Raw genomic sequence first — 18,294 nt, 5'->3', positions numbered from 1 at the left:
TGCTGACATCCGGTGTGGCTTCTTACCGCACCTTCACACAGTGGTAGATTCCAGAGAATCTACTCTTGGAAATCCTTTAAAGATCCATTTGGAAGGGGCTGTTTTTATGATGGAACCACTCCCAAAGCCCAACTTCCAAGCGTTGAGAGGGGCGTGGCGGTGTGTTTTATAGAGTGGCGGCTACTGGGATTTGGTGATGCTTTCGAGTCTGAGGAGGAAGTGGCTTTCCATGATGCCCTGAGGAGGGTATGTGATGCCATGACCTGAGCTTGTGTTCCTCTTGCATCCTGAAGAAGTGGAGTCCTGTTTTACCTCCTAAAGGGTAGAGGATCTAGCTAAGAGTCATGACTGTGTGGAAGATTTCTCTCTCCCTTTTTCCTATTTATTTATTTATCTATCATTCATTCATTCCACTACTTAATACTTACTTACTATACATCCCTGTGAACACACAGGTGTTTATTTTCTACTTGAGGTTCTAGTCTGGGAGTACAGGGTGGGTGTACTGTCTCTCGGGTGTTGTCCCGATTTCAGCCATGAGGAACCTCATCAGCTGGCTCCCACTGCCTTTGACATAAGTCCATCATGTGACCTCATCATGTGATCTTCCTTACTGGTTATTTTCTGGTACTACAAGGTGCTCCAGGCTCACCTTGTGCACTCAGTGTCATCTGGCTGTAAAGTTACTCCTGGTTCATCAAGTCTGCTTTACCACCCACCACCTGGATCATGACCCACCGTGACAATCACTGATCTGTTTGCCCCCATCCCATGTTAAAGAGAAAAGTAGACCTCTCAAAGAAGAGGCAGTTTAACTAAGACCATTCTCATGTAGCTAGGACTTTATCTTTGACCCTTCCTAGAACTGCGTATGAGCCGATGTCCCCACTGAGGACCAGGTTCAGCCTAGCACCATCTCTCCCAGGTTGTTGTGTGAGATATTCAGATGTGAATTCCCCTGCATGTGCCCAGGGCAGGGTTGGCAGAGAAAGAGCTGCTGGTGCGTTCTCTGTGGAGGCAGCTGAGATAGATGTGTGCTGTCTGGCCTGAACAGGATTTTATAATGTGAACACATTGCAAACAGACTCTGACTACTGATACTGAAGCACTTGGAGCAGGCTTGCCTACATGACTGGCCTGGCTTCCCTGGGCAGGTGGGCCAAAGAAATGCTTTGGATTCTAGTGTATTCTTTTGAGCGCACCTCCTTTCCACCAAAGAGGGTGACTTCAGGAGAGATGTAAATGCGCGCAGCAAACCCTTCTGACTTCATCCAGCGAACCTCAGAGAGCCACCAGCGCTGAATTGAACAGGTGCACATTCAGTGTTCTCAGGCCTGAAGCAGCTTGGTGTTAGGATCAGGCATAAATAACCATTATACCAGGGACACTTTCCTGTTTTAAATTTAAATTTAATTTCATGTGTATGTGTGTTTTGCCTTTAAGTGCCTGGCAGAGGCAAATCCTTTGGACCTTGGATCACAGATGGTTGTGTGCTACCAAGTGGGTGCTAGGAATTGAACCCTGATCCTCTGGGAGAGCAGTCCCTGTTCTTAACCATCTCTCCAGCCCCCGACATTTTTTTTTTTTTTTTAGTGAGGAAATAATATAGCCACCCGGAAGCTCCTCAGATTCAGAGGCTAACACAGGGCAGGCCCATTTGAATATTGATTTTCTTCATTTCAGAAGACTCTATTTATTTTATTTATATTTTTATTTTATTTATATTTATAATCAGGTGTGGGCTATCTGGCTGAAAAAAACTAATCCTTTAAAAGTTTTGAAAGGAACGAGGAAGCAATAATGTCTGAGGCCATTTGTTTGCAAATGACAGACGTCCATTTAGTGTCAGAACAATAAAAAAAGCGTTTGGTTTATGTTGCTAAGAAATTCTCAGTTGCAGCACTCAGGAAGCAGAGGCAGGCAGATCTCTGAGTCTACAGAGTGAGTTCCAGGAAGGCCAGGGCTGTACAGAGAAACCATGCAGAGTAAGACTGGCTTCAGAGCCCGAGCTCTGCTGCCACAGACTGTCTGTTTTCATCTGGGTTTGTCTCAGGCAGGCTTTCCCCTCTTAAGTGCCTCTTAGCACACGGGAGCAACGGTTGCATCTGTCGATGTTTATGGTCTGTTGATTTGTTACCTGGGTCATGGGTCTAATCCAAATTGTTGGGAGCAGGATTATCAGGGAGGTTACTTGCCAGGCAAGGGTCATGTGTGTCCTATAGAACTAAGGAAAGACTGAGACGGAAGTATCAGAGTGGAGTGTTTGCAGGTCATTTGTGGTTGTGACGGATACTTGCTATTGACAGAAGGAATGTAACTTCAAGTCTTTCCTTCCATAACGTGTTTAGTGTAGATCATTAGGTAGGTTAGGAACTTACAGGAACCAAGAATTCTCAGTTCAGGATTTCATAAAACTGTACAGTTTGGCAATTTAAATATTTTGGTTTTCCTTGTTGTTTCTTCTTTCTGCAAATGTCACTGCCTCTTAGTGACAGAGACAAGGTGATACCAAGGAATGTAACTAAAGCTATAGCTGCATCTTCTTCCTGGGGTGACACCCACTTGGGGACACATCCACACAAAGCCAGTTTGGTCCATTGATCAATGGGAGTTGGAAGGAGGAGTCCAAGGCTTGCCATCTTCTAGTACAGTAGGAAGTGGAGGGCTACCTCCTCCTGGCGGTTGCCAGGATGCTCGAGTTTTGTTCATGTCTCCCCTCCTGAGTCCTGTGGGAATCCAATTCAGAAAGAATTAACACCTAGTTAGAAGTGATAAGCCTTTGGGTCTGTTCATGGCCTCAGCACGCCCATCATTTCTATATTTCCTTTCTAAGTATGAGCAATCTTAAAAAAAAATCTGCCCTCACTACCATTGTATTGATTTTGTGTTGTCCAATTCTCTGCTTATTTTAAGCCCTGCTGGCCTGGTTCATAGCATCATGTCTTCTTGTTTTGTTTTTGTTTTTTTGTTTTTTCCTTTTTTAATCTTCAAAATAATTGTGTCTGGGCTGTGGTCAAGATTCACAAAACCCCCTTTGATTAAATTTCTCATTCATTTATGCGGCTCCCATGCCTTTATATTTTGAGACTATTTTTAGAACCCTAATGAGGCGGAAGGATTTGTGTTTCATTCCCCTTAGCTTCCCTCTGTTCAGACACCTGCGCTTGCCAATAATTATCACTGCCTCGAGCACATTCTTTCTTTCTCTGTTGCATGGCGCTTTAAAATAATATTGGGGAAAGCTAGGTATGGAGGCATATATCTGCACTGGAAAAAATAGTGTTGTTTTTTCTTGGTAGTTTAACAAAAGATGTTTCTAAAGAGTAAAAGCTAGTTTAGTAACATTTTAAGACTGATATTTTCTTCTCATCTTTTTCTACCACCATTACTTAGTAGCCCATCTCCTTTGGTCATTTTGTTTCTTTGTTTCTTTTGTTTCTTCTTTCTTTTTCTTTTTTCTTTTTGGTATTTCAAGACAGGGTTTCCTGTGTTGCCTTGGCTTTCCTGGAATTTTTGCTGTAGTCCAACCAGACTGGCCTCCAACTCACAGAGATCTACCAGCCTCTGCCTCCCAAGTGCTGGGATTAAAGGTATGTGTCACAACTGCCTGGCTGGTCATCTTGTTTCTTAATAAAAAAAATTTGAATGCCATTTGTTATTCTTGCTGTTTTTCAAAAGTTAAAAAAAATCACTTTGTGTGACATCTCTTCACAATGGTAGTCTCTTGGTCAAAGTAGTATAAGTCAATTCATTTTTGCAGGTGGGTGACAGTCACCACAGCATTTTAAAAACATTTATTCATGAAAGTCATTTCAAAGAGAACATATTCTCTTTGCTAGAGAGTTAGCCTATTTCCTGTTATTTAGGTAAAATTTTCATTGACTGGAACATCCATGCAGAAAAGTATGAAAAACTTGCTATCTGGCTCGTTGAGCTTTCACAAGCTGGATGCATCTCTGTGACCACTTTCCAGATTGAGAAGCAGAACGTGACTAACATGTCAGAAGCTCCACTCTCAGGTCAGCCTTGCTTGGTCTTGCAACAGGGATGATGTAAACTGGATGCGCTGTGGGCTCACTCTGTGCCTCGGTATGTCTCTCTCTCTGTGTGTTTTGGTGTGTGTCTCTGTGTGTGTTTCGGTATGCCATTGCCATTTGTTTAGTCTGCTTGCTGTTAGAATTCTGTTGTCTGCTGATATGACAGTGTGCCCATTCTTCGACTGACAAGTGTAGGGTTTCCCCCTGGGGTGCCATTGCTGATTCGTGTGGCTGTGAGTATTCCTGGACCTTGCTTTGGTGACTACACAAGTACATACCTAGTCATAGAGTTGTTGTCGAGTATGTTCCTCTAAACAGGGTCGACTGGTGGCTGCGCTGGCGTACATATCCTCCAGTAGCACAGAGTGTTTCTGTGGCTCAGTGAAGGGTGTTTCCTAACGCCTGTCCTGGTGATCTTTTTGTAGAATTACTGCGCCTTACTACAGTGGTTTAAGAGATATTTTGATCTCAGTTACACCTTTTAGTCATTTAAGTCCCAGCCAACGTGAGGACAACAGACTCAGGTAAGATTTGTCAGGACCATGGGTCCCTAGAGCTCCATCTGACTTTTCTCATCACTATATTTGTAGTGTTGTTTGGGACACTTGAGAACACATATTCATGAGGGATGGAGAGATGGCTCAGTGGTTCAGGGCATTTATTGTTCTTCCAGAGGATCTGAGATCTGTACCCAGCACCCATGTCACATGGTTCACAAATGCCTGTTAACTCCAGCTCCAGGGATCTGACACCCCCTTGGCTCTCTCATCCACCCACAAACATGTGTACACATGTGGCATGTATATATGCACACACACACACCACACATGTGGCATATATACACAATAAAACAAATATTTAAAAAAAGAATATGTATACAGTTATGAAATCATTCTTTCCACCAGTCTGCCATCTCACACTGGAGTGAGGATACTGGACACAGTGGAGGGTGTTTTAGGAAACAGCCTTGATCTCCAGGGAGCTTAGACGAGGATACTGGTGATGCTGTCATGGAGCTCTGGAGACTAGCCCTGGGGTCCAGAGGGAGGGGAGGAGACAACAGTGTTGCATAACCACGTGACATGCCTGCCCACCTGATTCCGAGGCACTTTTGTAAATGGAAGGGGGAGGGAAGGCACTTTCCCAGAAGTCTCATCCACTCAGTGTGGCTACTGTGTGTAGGGGGACCTAGAGGAAGAAGGTGGCAGAGTATGGTATGAATTCCCTTGAAAAGACATGTCTATTTGATTTGCTATTGTTGTATGTGTGGTGTGTTTGTGTGTTGTATGTGTGGTGTATGTGTGGAGTCTGTTCTCTTCCCGCCTTTATGTGACGTACCTGTGATGGATGACCTCAGACCATGAGGCTTGTGTGGCGAGTGCGTTACTTGCTGAGGCATCTCACCAGACTATTTTTTCTCATGTATACATATGTGTGGTATTGTGTGTTCGTGTGTGTGTGTGTGTGTGTGTGTGTGTGTGTGTGTGTGTGTTCGTGTGTGTGTGTGTGTGGGTTGTCTTCCTCGATCACCCTCACCTTATACAGTGAACCCAGAGCTCACTGGCGTGTCTATTCTAACTGACCAATGTGCCATGCTGCTCTCCTGGCTTTACCTCTGGGGTTGCAAACGGGCCTCCATGCCTGCCTGGGACCTGTGACAGTGCGTAGGATTTGAACTCAGATCCTCACACTTGCTTTCCTCACACTTGCTTGGCAAGCGCTTTACTGAGCCATCTTAATATCCCTGAGAAACTAATTAGATTTTTTTTTATTTTTTGACATTATCACATAATTACATCATTTCTCCCCTCTCTTTCCTCTCTCCAAATCGTCCCCTATACTCTTTCTTACTCCTTTTCAAACTCTCATTCTCCTTTTTCATTAGTTGTTGTCCGTCTATATAATTAAAACACTAGAAAATTTTTTTTAAAAAAATCTTATAAGAAGAAGCAGTTAAGATACAGAGATACAACTTTCTGCTCTCCCGTTGGCGGAGAGTTGGCCTTCATTCCATTACGGATAAATGTATGGAGCCGTAACCTGCATAGGGCTGGCAGTGAGTGGCTCGCGTGCTTCAAGCCTCTCTGGAGGGTAATCTGGAAATATTTTTCTAAGTTGAAGATGCGCATCCTTTCCACGCAGCTGGTCTGCTTGGGCAAATGCACCTCCCACCTGAGCGTAACCTCTGCCAAGGCTGTGATCGTAGAGACTGCACTTAGCTGGGTGTGAGAGGGCGGTAAGGAAACAGTGCTCTGTTGCTTTAATGGCTTCCCATAGAGCTCATAATGGCTTGAGACAGTTTCCTGTCTCATGCATATCTCTGTGGTTCAGTCCTAAAGATGTGGATAACAGCACTTTGTGTGGTACATTTGTTTAGAAATTAGGGGAAATGTATGCACTTTTTTATCCACAGGAATATAGAGATGAATTGGGTGGTGGTGGCGCACGCCTTTAATCCCAGCACTTGGGAGGTGGAGGCAGGTGGACTTCTGAGTTCAAGGCCAGCCTGGTCTACAAAGTGAGTTCCAGGACAGCCAGGGCTATACAGAGAAACCCTGTCTAGAAAAACAAAGCCAAAAACAAACAAACAAACAAAATAGAGATGGCATAGCTTATCTTAATTTCTTCCTAAGAGGAGAGCTGTGGCTGGAGGACCAGAGTGTCCAGTTTTAAACCATATAACTGAATCATACCCTTCCTTGCAAAGAAGGAATGAGATTGCAGTTGCCTTTGAGTGACAGGCAAACCATTAAACGGTTAGCATTTACAAAATCCGCTAGAGCACGTTCTGTCTCTTGATTGTTCCACAGTAATCAGATGAAGCCGCAATTTTTGCTGCTTTTCAGATAAGGAAACTCTGATCCATTAAAAAAAAAACAACAACAACAACAATTTGCATGAAATCTTTCAGTGGCTGATATTCTAATTGAGAACATTAAGTGGATTGTTCAAGTAATAACTTCATCTAGCATGTACAAATTACAGCACCAAGGACAAAGTCCTGAAGCATCCTTTAGGTGAAATGAACTGAGAGTGAATGGTAGCAAGGCCTGGAGGTTTATTAACTAACGCTTTGCTCTGGATCGATGTCTGCTCTCCTTGTTGTCGCCACGGCTCCCTCTCAGCTCATCAACCTCCATCAGGGCCGAGTTTCACACTTATTAGCACTGAACAGCAGACTTGGAATTCATTAAGTGGTGGTTGAAGGCGCGATGAGCTCTTGCTTAATGCAACATGTGGATTGGGACAGGGAGTCTGTTAAGAGCTGTCATCTTCTTCACTGCTGGGGAAGGGTTTCTTTCCCAGACCTCAGGGTGCTCTAGTGATGGCTCTTGTTTCCCACTTTTGTCAGGTCTGTCCTGTGTCAGCGAAGACCACGAGAAGAGAGTCATGCAACATTGATCATACTGCCTGCCTTCTTTCGGAAGTATTGAACTTATTCAGGTATAGTCACTGGAACTTTCTAGAATGCTTTAATGGCAGTCCTACTGATTTGGTATTTGCCCTCGACAGCGCTGGCTAAAGCAGATAGAATGTAATTTATTCCAGTTATGCTAATGAGCAGCCATAACTGTGTGTGGGGAGGGGAGGCACTCAGGAGCTTACCAAGACTTTCACTGGTGGAACAGGTCACAAACCAGGGACTGAAGATGCAACCGAAGAAGGGATTTCAGCCAATAAGAGGGACACCAGGAGGAGAAAGTGGTACTTGAAGGCTGGAAGAAGGAAGAGTCAGACAGCTAGGTGTTCCCTATAAAGAAACAAAATAGTCTATCTGCAGTGAAGAATACAGTTATATTCCTATACGGCAACTATGTAAGTAGTTTAAGACAGATAGATGCTAAGGTCAGAAAATGCAAGGAAAGTTCACATTGCAGGGACGGGCAAAGTATCTGAACTGTTTAGGTCTAAGGAGACTTGCTTTATTACATGACCGCTTGTCTACGGGGTGGGAGTGGGGCGTTGCGTGTCAGTGCCTTCCTGCTGGCTTTGCGGTTGTGAGGTGTGAACAAGTCGATGCTGCAGTTTTATCCTTCAGTTTTGATGTCTACATCCGATGAGCAGGTGGGGAATAAAACCAGGGTGGAGAGGAACGGTGGAGGATTTTAGTTTAAAACTTAGCTATATTCTAGTCTGACTGGCCTGATTGCTTAGTGAGCAAAACAAGCCTGTCTGCTCTATGTGGCCCTGGAAAAAACAGAAAAGGATTGGTTAGCTGGGGGTGTGGCAGGGCCAGTGATCAGCCTGGGGCAGGCTTGGCAGTGCTTCTCTCACTCAGAGAGGTTTTACTGAAGCCTTCAGACCCAGTGCTCAGCACTACAAAGCAGGTACCCGAGTGACTGTGGGACTCACCCAGATGTTGATTTCACATCCAGATGTTGACTGGGGTTTACCCTTATTCTGCGGGGAATCAGAAAGTGCTTTACATGGAGGCTGTTCCTGGTCTTGATAGAAATGGACCTCTTAGTGTTCTGGAATGTGAAGTGGGAATTACACGCTGATAGTCTGCAGATGGTGAAACCGGTTGGTAAGTTGGAGGCGGTTGGGAAACAGCCTGGCATCATAGCTACACGTGCAGGATTTTCTTTGTAGGGTCAAGAACTAGTTTGAATGAAACGGCGCAGCAGTGGATGTGCTAAATGATTGTGGCTCATTGCAGTTGGCTGTTTAAAGGAGGATATCCATTCTGTAGATGCTGATCGTGTAGCTCCTGGAAATGTAACAGGAGTATGTGACCTTCACATTATAAACAAATTAGTTAAGTGTGTCAGGTCTAATGCATTCTATGGAGGATGTTAAGAAGAGCCGAGAAACCTGGGAATATATAGGGACCAAGAGTTGACATTCCATTCGGTTTTACTTAGGATGGTCAAAAGCCTCTCTACTAAGCATCATTTAAGCAGAGATCTGAAGCAACCAATCCCAGGTCTCAGAAATGTCTCATTATCCTGTAGAGGAAATAAAAGTTCAGAGGCCCCAAGGCCACTCTCCAGAGGGTTGTGTTCTAGCCCAAAAGCAGGGAGAGTGACCAGAAGAGAAACTACAACTGCCTTGCTGACGAACACTGTGTCCCAGTACCGCATCCCAGTAAAAGAGTCCTCAGATGACACAGAAAAGGAAGTGCTCACTCTGATTGTGAGAAATTTCTAGTTTTTTGCTTCATTGGTGATGACCATCAGCTGGTGAATTTGCTGCTGTCTTTAAGAATATTTTTGCACGAAAGAGTTATAACAACATGTTAGTTAAAAATAACTTATTACAATATTCTACTTCCTCCTATGTACTGTTAAATGCTGGCAGTGTATGCATGGTCCACACCACCTGGCTTCTCCTAAGGCTTTTTGTGTGTGAGACACATTGTAGAACTTTAGGTCACAGTTTCTTACCCGTTGCTGGCCATACCCTCCTTTCTGTCCTCAGACGCATCCCTTACCACCATAGCACGCACTCCCACTCTGTGGGAGGCCCTGTAGCAGAGTTCAGGTGCTGCTGCTTACGTTCTTGCCAGAGACACTAAAGAGCATCTTCTACCCTTATAAGTCTTACTTTTTAAGTTATTAATTTAAAGACAGACTCTCACGTTTTGCTCTGCTAGCTTGGAACTTTCTATGTAGACCAGGCTGGTCTTGAACTCTCAAGGGCTGGAAGTATTGGGGTTTCTTGCCTGACTCTGCCTTTGTAATGTAGAGAAACATTCTTTGGTCATTATGTTCCTGCTAAAGGCTTCCAGTTTTGAGATACAGAATGACATTTTTTTCTCCTTTTTTATGTGCATGTGTGTTTTGCTACATGTATGTTTATGCATGTGTGGTTTGCCTACATGTATGTCTATACACCATATGTGTGCCTGGTGCCTGCAAAGGCCAGAAGATGGCGTCAGATCTCTTGGAACTGGAGTTGCAGGTGGTTGTGAGGTGCCATGTGGATGCTAGGAATCAAATCCAGGTCCCCTGCATCTCTTACAGCTCTTTCTTGCTGTGTCATAGCATCACAGAGAGCTGCACATAGCAAGTCAGGGCAAGCATAGTAGGTCTGTTCTCTCTTCTTTTTATGCCAGTCATTAGTAATGACCCTCATTATCTCCTCAAACCCTGGGTTAGCTTTCAGTAGCCGACCTTTAAAAAGCAGAAACATGAATTTCTAGATTGTTACACTTTCTGAGTCTTAGTCCTTGGCTCTTTGTACTGTACTTTAAGGTGTTGAGTCTCAGCCTTCCTAGTGCTGTGACTCTTTAAGACAGTTCTTCATGGTTTGTTTTGTTTTGTTTTGTTTTGTTTTGTTTTGTTTTGTTTTTCAAGACAGGGTTTCTCTGTATAGCCTTGGCTGTCCTGGAACTCACTCTGTAGACCAGGCTGGCCTCGAACTCAGAAATCTGCCTGTCTCTGCCTCCCAAGTGCTGGGATTAGAGGTGTGCGCCACCACTACCCGGCTCCCTTATGTTTTAATCCTCAATCATACCATTATTTTTGTTGCTACTTCATGATCTATGTTTGCCGATGGTCTCAGGTGGCCCCTGTGAAAGGGTTGAAACTCAGGTCGAGAAGCGGTCACTCTCCCTGTGCTGGCTGCCGTATCAGTTACTTGTCTGCTGCTATGATAAAACACCATGACCAAAGAAACTGAAAGAAAGATTGAGTTTGGGCGCATGGTTCCATAGAGGTGAGTGTTCATCTTGGCCAGGAAGCATGGCAGCCAGCAGCAACAGGTATGGGCAGGAGCAGGGGGCTGAGAAAGCACATCTTTTACAACAAGCACAAAGCAGAGAGAGCACACTGTCCCCTGATGTGCCTCTGCAGCTTCTGGACTTCTCCAGATAGTTCCACCAGCTGGGGACAAAGTGCTCAAAAGCCTGAATCTTTGGGGGACGTTCTTTCAAATAACCACAGCTCTTTTCTCATTGCTGAGACAAAATACACGCAGTAGCAACTTAAGGGAGGAAGGGTTTGTTCATGGATTTTGGGGGATTTATCATGGAGTAGGAGGCATGGTGGTGGGAGTCTCCCCTGGCAGCTTGCTCATGTCTGTCAAACCAAGAATCAGAGAGCTCTAGCCTGGAATTAGAGGCAGGCATAACCTTCCAAATCTTTTACCCAAACCCCTTAACACTACTACATCCCAGAGGATCCATGACTTCCTAAAATAGTAAGACCAACTGCTCAAACTCTGACCTTATTGGGGCACATTTCATCCTCAAACTATAACACACCCTCTCTGGTTGGTTTGTTTGTTGGTGCTACAAGACGACTGGCCAACAGTACTGACTTCATATACTTGGAGCGGAGAGAGCACTTGCTTATCTAAATACTTTCTTTGCAGCCGATATGCCCAGGCTAAGTGTGTTACTCTAGTGGGTGTTTATGTGCATTCAAGGCATGTAAATGGCTCTTAGCATATGAGTAGCTATAAAGCTTCCATCTCCTTCATTCCACAGGTGGTTTAGAGCTGCTTTGGTTTGATGACTTACCGTGGGATTTGATATCCTTATGGAGAAAGGATTAAAAGATAACTGTCTTTTGATGAAGGGAATGATAATTTTCAAGTCTAAAGATACTTTAATTTGAGTAATAATAATAACAGTGATAAACCTGCGTGTTTGGGTAGACAGATGGCTCAGCAGAGCAGCATGTGGGGAATGTGTGTCACCTGAGTCATTGAGTACTTGAACAATTGTTAATTTGTTTCCCATGAAATCTGTAGTTTTTTGGATAAAGCGGAGTGGGATAAATGCTGTGAAAGTGAAGAGATGCGTTTTATGGACGGAAACTTCATGCAGCTGCCTGAGACGCCATTCCCACACCTCTTCTCTGAGAGTGCTCAGCACCTGAGGAACCCCCACCCCCACCCTCACCCCCTGGCAGTTTTTCTCTCTTGGCTCTCACGTTGATTGGCATGAAGAGTATCTCCTTTGTGAGCTGTCTTGTCTCCAGCCTGGATGCATGTGCTATGCCCTAGGTCATGTCATAGGACATTTAAAGCAGTGTCAGGTGACACTGGCTGTTTTTAAATGGAGTCTTATTGTCTTGGTCTAGAGTGACTTGGTGTTTCCTTTCGTTCATCCACTCCATCTGTCTTTGTGTTTGTTCATATAACATTTATTGAGTATCTGCATTGTGTTAGGGCCTGAAATAGTCTGTGACTGTACATCTTCGCTTCCCCTTTAAAGGGAACTCCCAGAAGCAGTGATGCTGCTGAGGGGAGGAGCAAGTAGTTATTAGCATATGCAAGCCCCCGTCCCCCTCAGTCCCTAGCACCCTTTTATATTCAGTGGCTCTGAACTGCTCTTTGTCTCCTAATGTGCTTAATTCTCTGTTATTTTCTTCTGAGAATCTATTTGGTTTTTAATATGGAGAGGCATAACCCGCACTTGCTTAGTAAGTGTCTATTTAAAAGGAATAATAGACATCTTGGCTGTCATTCAGCGGACACTCAGTTCTTTAATAGAAGACATTTAAGCTCAACCTCAGAGCAACCTCTCAGAGATGGAACTAAGAACCTGCTGGCATTATTTTCCTATAAAGTCAGAGGAAGAGTCCTTCAGTTTGGAAAGATAGGCACTAACTCTTCAGGTGAGCTGACAATGGCTGCATCTCAGGAATGTAGTCACAGATGGTTGTCTGAGCCACTGGAGTGCTGAAGGGATACTTCCTAAGAGTATGATGTCTAGAAAGGCCAGAGCATTGAGGGGAGGTTGAAGAGGGTTGGTGAGTTCTTATTTATAGTTTCATCTAATGGCTGCATATTGTCCTGGCCAGGGAACCCTGATGTGAGCTAACCTTATTCTTTATCATGTAGATGCAATGCACAGAGTTGAGAACTTTAGGATTGTTCCATGAATTGCATTGCACTGGGGGAATAATTTGAGCACTTTATGTTCTGAGGTGGCTCCCGTAAGAACAGCGATCATCTACTTTCAGCTTATTCTTCAAAGATACTAAAAATAACTAGTTGGGACATGAAAACATAGGATATACTATCTGATGTTGCCAGGGTACCGTATGGATTATCCAAGACTCGATGAGAGCTGTTGTGGCTCGTGGTTACTTGGCTAGTGGTGGATTTATCCCTGGCTAAATCTTGAGCCTCCTGGACTTCATTCAGCTTCCCCAGACCAAAGGTGGCCTCCTTAGGTTCTGCTAAATTTCTTAGCTCATTGGTTACTTCTTGCGCGTGCCCGACTTGACCAGCAAGAATGACGCTGCAACAGGATCCTTCTGCACACGTTTATTGGGAGAGCTTGATTGCAGAGGCGAAGAGACCCCGAACCCAGAACTGGTGCTGCTTATATAGGCCTAGGAGAGGCGTGTCTCACACCCGGATTGGTTATGCACTAAGCCTCATTTGCATGTTCCTCATCTGATTGGCTACTCTCTCTGTACCTCACAGAGCCTCATTATCATGCCTCATTTGCATGTCTCACATCTGATTGGTTATACTCTCAAAGCCTCATTATCATGCCCGGGCCAGGCAGTGTCTTTGCAAAAAACTTTACTGCATATGTACACATTGGTTGTTTGTCCAAACTTAGGCGTGGTGGCCAACAGTAGTCAGTGCCACTCTGCAACGGCACATGTGGCTTCCCACAGTTACTAACCTCTCTGAATAGAACTATATGTATCATTCTGGTATCTGAGTGGTTCAAGTGTCTCTGCAAGACACTAGTCCTGTCTGAGCTCCTTGTTCAATGTTTGAAATAACCCAGAGGAGGGCCCTCCATGTTCTTTCCTGTGCTTCTTTTTTATAGCTTTGTGATACAGCCCACTTAATAGCACCCAAAAGTAGTGTTGCCACCAAGGGTCCCATGGCTCCATTCTCATTGGCATCAGAATACAACGAGGCTTCAGTTGAGAAGATGAAAACACTTGAGATCTCTGGCAGCATGCATTCACTGGTGCCGCTCATGCTGTGAGTTTCCTAGCTGATCTAGAGATTGCATGGCAGGCAGCAGGCCTGTGTTTAAAGTTTGTCCCTGCCTAGTTTTGTTTGTTTAGACCAAAATGACTAGGAAGATTCTCTTGCAAACCGTGAGGGGTTATCCATACAGGCATCCCCCTCTGGGTCTTTTTTTTTTTTTTAACCTGGAAGTAAAGAATATTTTCTTTCTGAGCTCAACACTTTCTGGGCAAAACAACAACAACAAACCAAAAAAAACCCAAAAACGTACATGTGTACTCTTAATAATGAGTACTAACGTTGGCTTTTGTGTGTCAAGTTTCGTTCCCAGCTTTCATGATGCGTTTATATTTTATGCTGCATTCACAGTAATGGACTTACATATATTCATGTATTTGACATTAGTGTGATTTTTGGTTTGCCTTTATTGTGCACCCTCGCTAACCAGAAGGGATACATGCGAGTTCAATATAAATTTTTTAATTACTATTTTATTCTATGTGTATGAGTTTTTCTCTGTGTGTTATGTTAGACATGCCAGAAGAGGATATTGGATTCTCTGCAACTGGGGTCACAGGTCGTTATGAGCTACCATGTGGGTGCTGAGATTTGAACTTGGGTTCTCTGGGAGAGCATCTAGTTCTCTTAACCACTGAGCTATCTATCTCTCTGGCCCTCAGCATTCATTCTTTATTCATAATTTATTCATAACTTACTTTTATGTTTGCTCAGAAACCCGAGAAGGAAACCACCTGAGGGTGAATTTATACGAGGCCATTGGAAAGCAGGTTCACATGAGATTCCGATGTTTCCATAGTCTCAGGGGTCTTCATCTCTGTCTTCTCCACATTCTACCTCCTGGAGCCACAAGCATTGGAAATTGGTATTAAGAGAGGTTTGTTTTGTTTTGTTTTAAATTGAATTTTGGAGCCTCAGTGTCCTCTTCTGGATCCTGTTCCCCCCTCCCCCCAACACACACACACACACACACACACACACACACACACACACAAGTAAAATCTTTTCATTTGGGTTTCATAGGGAAACACTGTTGAGTATTAGTGAGCAGGTGGTATTTGTGGGGGCGTGTTCATACAGCTTTATTAATAAAGTTCTAAGAGGACTTGGGTTGTAGCTCAGGACAAAGAACATAACTACTGTATTCCAGGCCCTGGGTTCACTCCCCACAGACATAGAAATGTGAGTCTTATGTAATATGAAGCTGAGGAGGCTTTTTCAACTCAGATGTCTGTGATTTTGTGACTTGGCTGTTAGCTTTCACATTAACTTCAAGCTGTGCTTTGCAGTGACTTGAGGTCCAGGGTCTGTAACCTTGCTAAATCAAGCAGAGCAGACCTGTTCTCACTTGCTGTCTGTCTGTCCCGCTGTCCTATCATTGTCAGCCAAGGAATTGGATGTGTTTTCTTGCTGACTCCCTTCTCTCTGCTTTTCCCTTTTGGGGAGCTTTACTGAGCTTCATTTCTTTCTGTCTGTCATGGATTTCCGTTGTTATAACGACTTAAATGAGTATTGACCCAAGCATTTTTGATCCTGTAGAAACTGTCTTTTACCCCTCTCTCTCTCTCATGCGTGTGATTTAAGGTGTTTGGTTTTTTTGTTTGTTTGTTTTGTTTCCTGGTAAAGAAGTGAGGCGTGACAAAGTTATTATCCCCTTCCTTAGGAACTTTTGTGTTGGCGCTCTGTACAGTTAAAAGAGTAAATGAGTTTTGGGGCCTGTTGGGAAAAGCTAATAATTTACAACAGACTTTCTTTGGAAAGTAGATCTCAAATTCCAGGCAGCTGATTTGCAAGCATACCTTTGACTCCTAAGGCATGGCTTTTTAAATAGTTGACTAAGCCTGCGGCTTTGTTTTGGTTCCTTCAAGTTTGCCCTTGTTTGGTTTCATGAAATTGGAACCCAAAGCAAGGATTTGAGTGCAGGTAGGGTTTTGTTGTTGTTGTTATTTTGTTTTTCCAGATGATCCCAGGAAGGAGGGCTGAAGTGACAGGGACAAAGAAGAGTTAATGGCAAGTGTGCCGTGAAGGTTGATGCTGTTGGCAATCTGCTTCTGCCCTGATTGCTCTCTCTGCTTGATGGGAGCTGGAATATTTACAGTCATTCCATAGTCTTCAGTCACCTTGTGCTCTCAGCGGCCACTTATGTCCCCATGCTTCTGGGCTGTGTTGGCTTTCTAGCTAAGTTGTCAACTCTGTCCCAGAGAAGAAATAGAGAGACCCTGCACTGCCTGTGGTGAGCGCTTTCTGCATGGAGCCCCTCACTGTGGCTACGGTTGGAATGAGCAAGACTGATGAAATGAAACGAGCCATTCTGAGCGTTGATTCTCACTAACCGCCATCAGTAAACCAAAACTATATGTTTTTTTTAGGAGACCACCACTCATCTACCACTAAGAAGGGAAATACACAGCCAGACACGTAGTCTAGGACTGTAGTGTAGGACTGTTCTCTGTGCTGTAGTGACTTAAAGATATGATAGGATCGTGATGTGAGTGGTAGACCTGCCATTTTCATTTTGAGAATGAACCAAAGAGCCCATTTTAGAGGATGGTTGCTTGATAGGGAAAAGAGAAAGAAGGTAGATCTTTGGGATCTGACCTAAGATTGAACGTAGAGATGGAGTCTAGTTTACTCCTTTCCTCTTGCCTCTCACCCCTACGCACTTGCTGACAACCCTTGACCCCAGAGCAGGTGTGAGCATCCAGGTGCTGAGCAGAGGAGGCCCCTGTCTACCCTAAGAGCTCCCTAGGACACAGGCAGCCTGCACGGTCCAATGAAGTCTTTGTTGCTTAAGAGTTCAAAGTGCGACAACTGGTCTCTGATTCTTTTGTTTAAAAAAAAAAATCACTTATTTAAGCTTAGCCTCTTTAATTAAAGAAGGCATTTGCAGGGAACAAAATAGTCCATTTCCCTCATAGGAACTCAGAGTTAAAATACAAATAAAAATTTATCCAACCACTTACTTATATTAAAACTAATATTCCTTTAATTTATATTAAAACCAATTTACCTCTTTACATACTCTGTTGGTATTTTATTTTTTAATAGCCATAGTAGGGATATAACTAAGTAAAAGAACACGTGATAAGAATGTTTAAGCTCTGGCTTTAATCCCCCAGCTCCAGAAACAAACCAAACCAAAACTTCTAATCCTAGAAGTCCCTTCCCAAGACTAGAGAGAGTCCCTGTATACTCCAGTTGCCTCTGAGCGAGCATGACAGGCATAGCTGAGTGTGACTTTGGGTTGTAAAAGGTTCTGTAAATTCTGCTTACTGCTCTTGGGACACTAGTTCTGGGGATGCTAGCTGATATAGAGAAATATAACTTCCCTGAAGTAGATTCCCATATAGGAGAAGCCATTTGTAGCCACGTTAGCCCATAGCCCGGTTAAGGTCTCAGTTCACAGCCACCATTAAGCAGCAGGTTGAGGGGAACTGTCTCAGACAGCCATCCACTTGAGGCTGCAGAAGACTCCAGCCACGCCTGGAGAAGGATTGTAGTTGGGTGGGAAACCCTCACCCAGGACTGTCCAGCCCAGCTGTTTTTTAATTCTTGAGCCTCAAGTTATGAGTCAAGTAAAATGGTTGTTTCAAGCCACTATGTTTTAAGGTACTTTGCTACTTAGTAACTGGAGGATAAGATATGCTAAGAAATAAAAATATTTAAAATCAATGGTGGTGTAGTCTGAGATATATTCTGTGATTTACCTTGCTTCTGAATAGTCTAGATATTATTTGAACATCTTATGAACAATGAACATTTTCTCCCCTTTCAATACCAGGGCTAGAATCCAGATCTTTTGTGTACTAGACAAGTGTTTGTTAACCCAACAAGCTCTTGCCCTGTTGTGGGGACTTCTGGCCAATTACTGAGGTTACTGAGGATGCTAAGTAAAGATGCCTTGGTGCAAAACCACCATAACAACACAGAAAGACCTGAAACCTCAATAACCGGACTCTCTTCTTCCTTGAGAAAAGAAGCATGCAGTCTCTCTTCTTTTCCCTGGACTATTTTATCTGTGATGCTTTGAATATGCTTGCCCCAGGGAGTGACACTATTAGGTGTGGCATTGTTGGAGTAGGTGTGGCCATGTTGGAGGAAGTGTGTCATTGTGGGAGTGGGTTTTAAGACCCTCATCCTAGCTTCCTGGACCTCCAGTTTTCTCCTGTTTGCCTTTGGAACAAGATTAAAGAGCTCTCAGCGCCTCCTGCACCATGTTTGCTGGGACACTGTCATCCTTCCCACCTTGATGATAATGAATTGAACCTCTGAACCTGTAAGCCAGCCGCAATTAGTTGCCCTCATAAGAGTTGCCTTGGTCATGGTGTCTGTTCATAGCAGTACAACC

The 18,294-nt window shown here is 43.9% G+C and overlaps 1 protein-coding gene across 10 annotated transcripts in view; it reads left to right on the top strand.

Annotated features, from left to right (window-relative positions):
• Positions 1-18,294, top strand: part of Osbpl3 (oxysterol binding protein-like 3) — a 163,028-nt gene that overhangs the window by 20,545 nt on the left and 124,189 nt on the right. For 8 of the 10 annotated variants that reach the window (NM_001347213.1, XM_006506635.3, XM_006506633.4 and 5 more), the window contains one exon: positions 7,390-7,481. The exons of the other annotated variants lie outside the window; for them this stretch is intronic. The gene's annotated coding sequence lies outside the window, so the exon portion shown is untranslated. The remainder of the gene's footprint in view (positions 1-7,389; positions 7,482-18,294) is intronic. 10 annotated transcript variants of the gene reach the window in all.

This window comes from Mus musculus, chromosome 6 (assembly GCF_000001635.26).
Source record: "Mus musculus strain C57BL/6J chromosome 6, GRCm38.p6 C57BL/6J".
Lineage (NCBI taxonomy): Eukaryota > Metazoa > Chordata > Mammalia > Rodentia > Muridae > Mus > Mus musculus.
The sequence above is the reverse complement of the archived record's forward strand: the minus strand, read 5'-3'. Positions and strand labels throughout refer to the sequence as shown.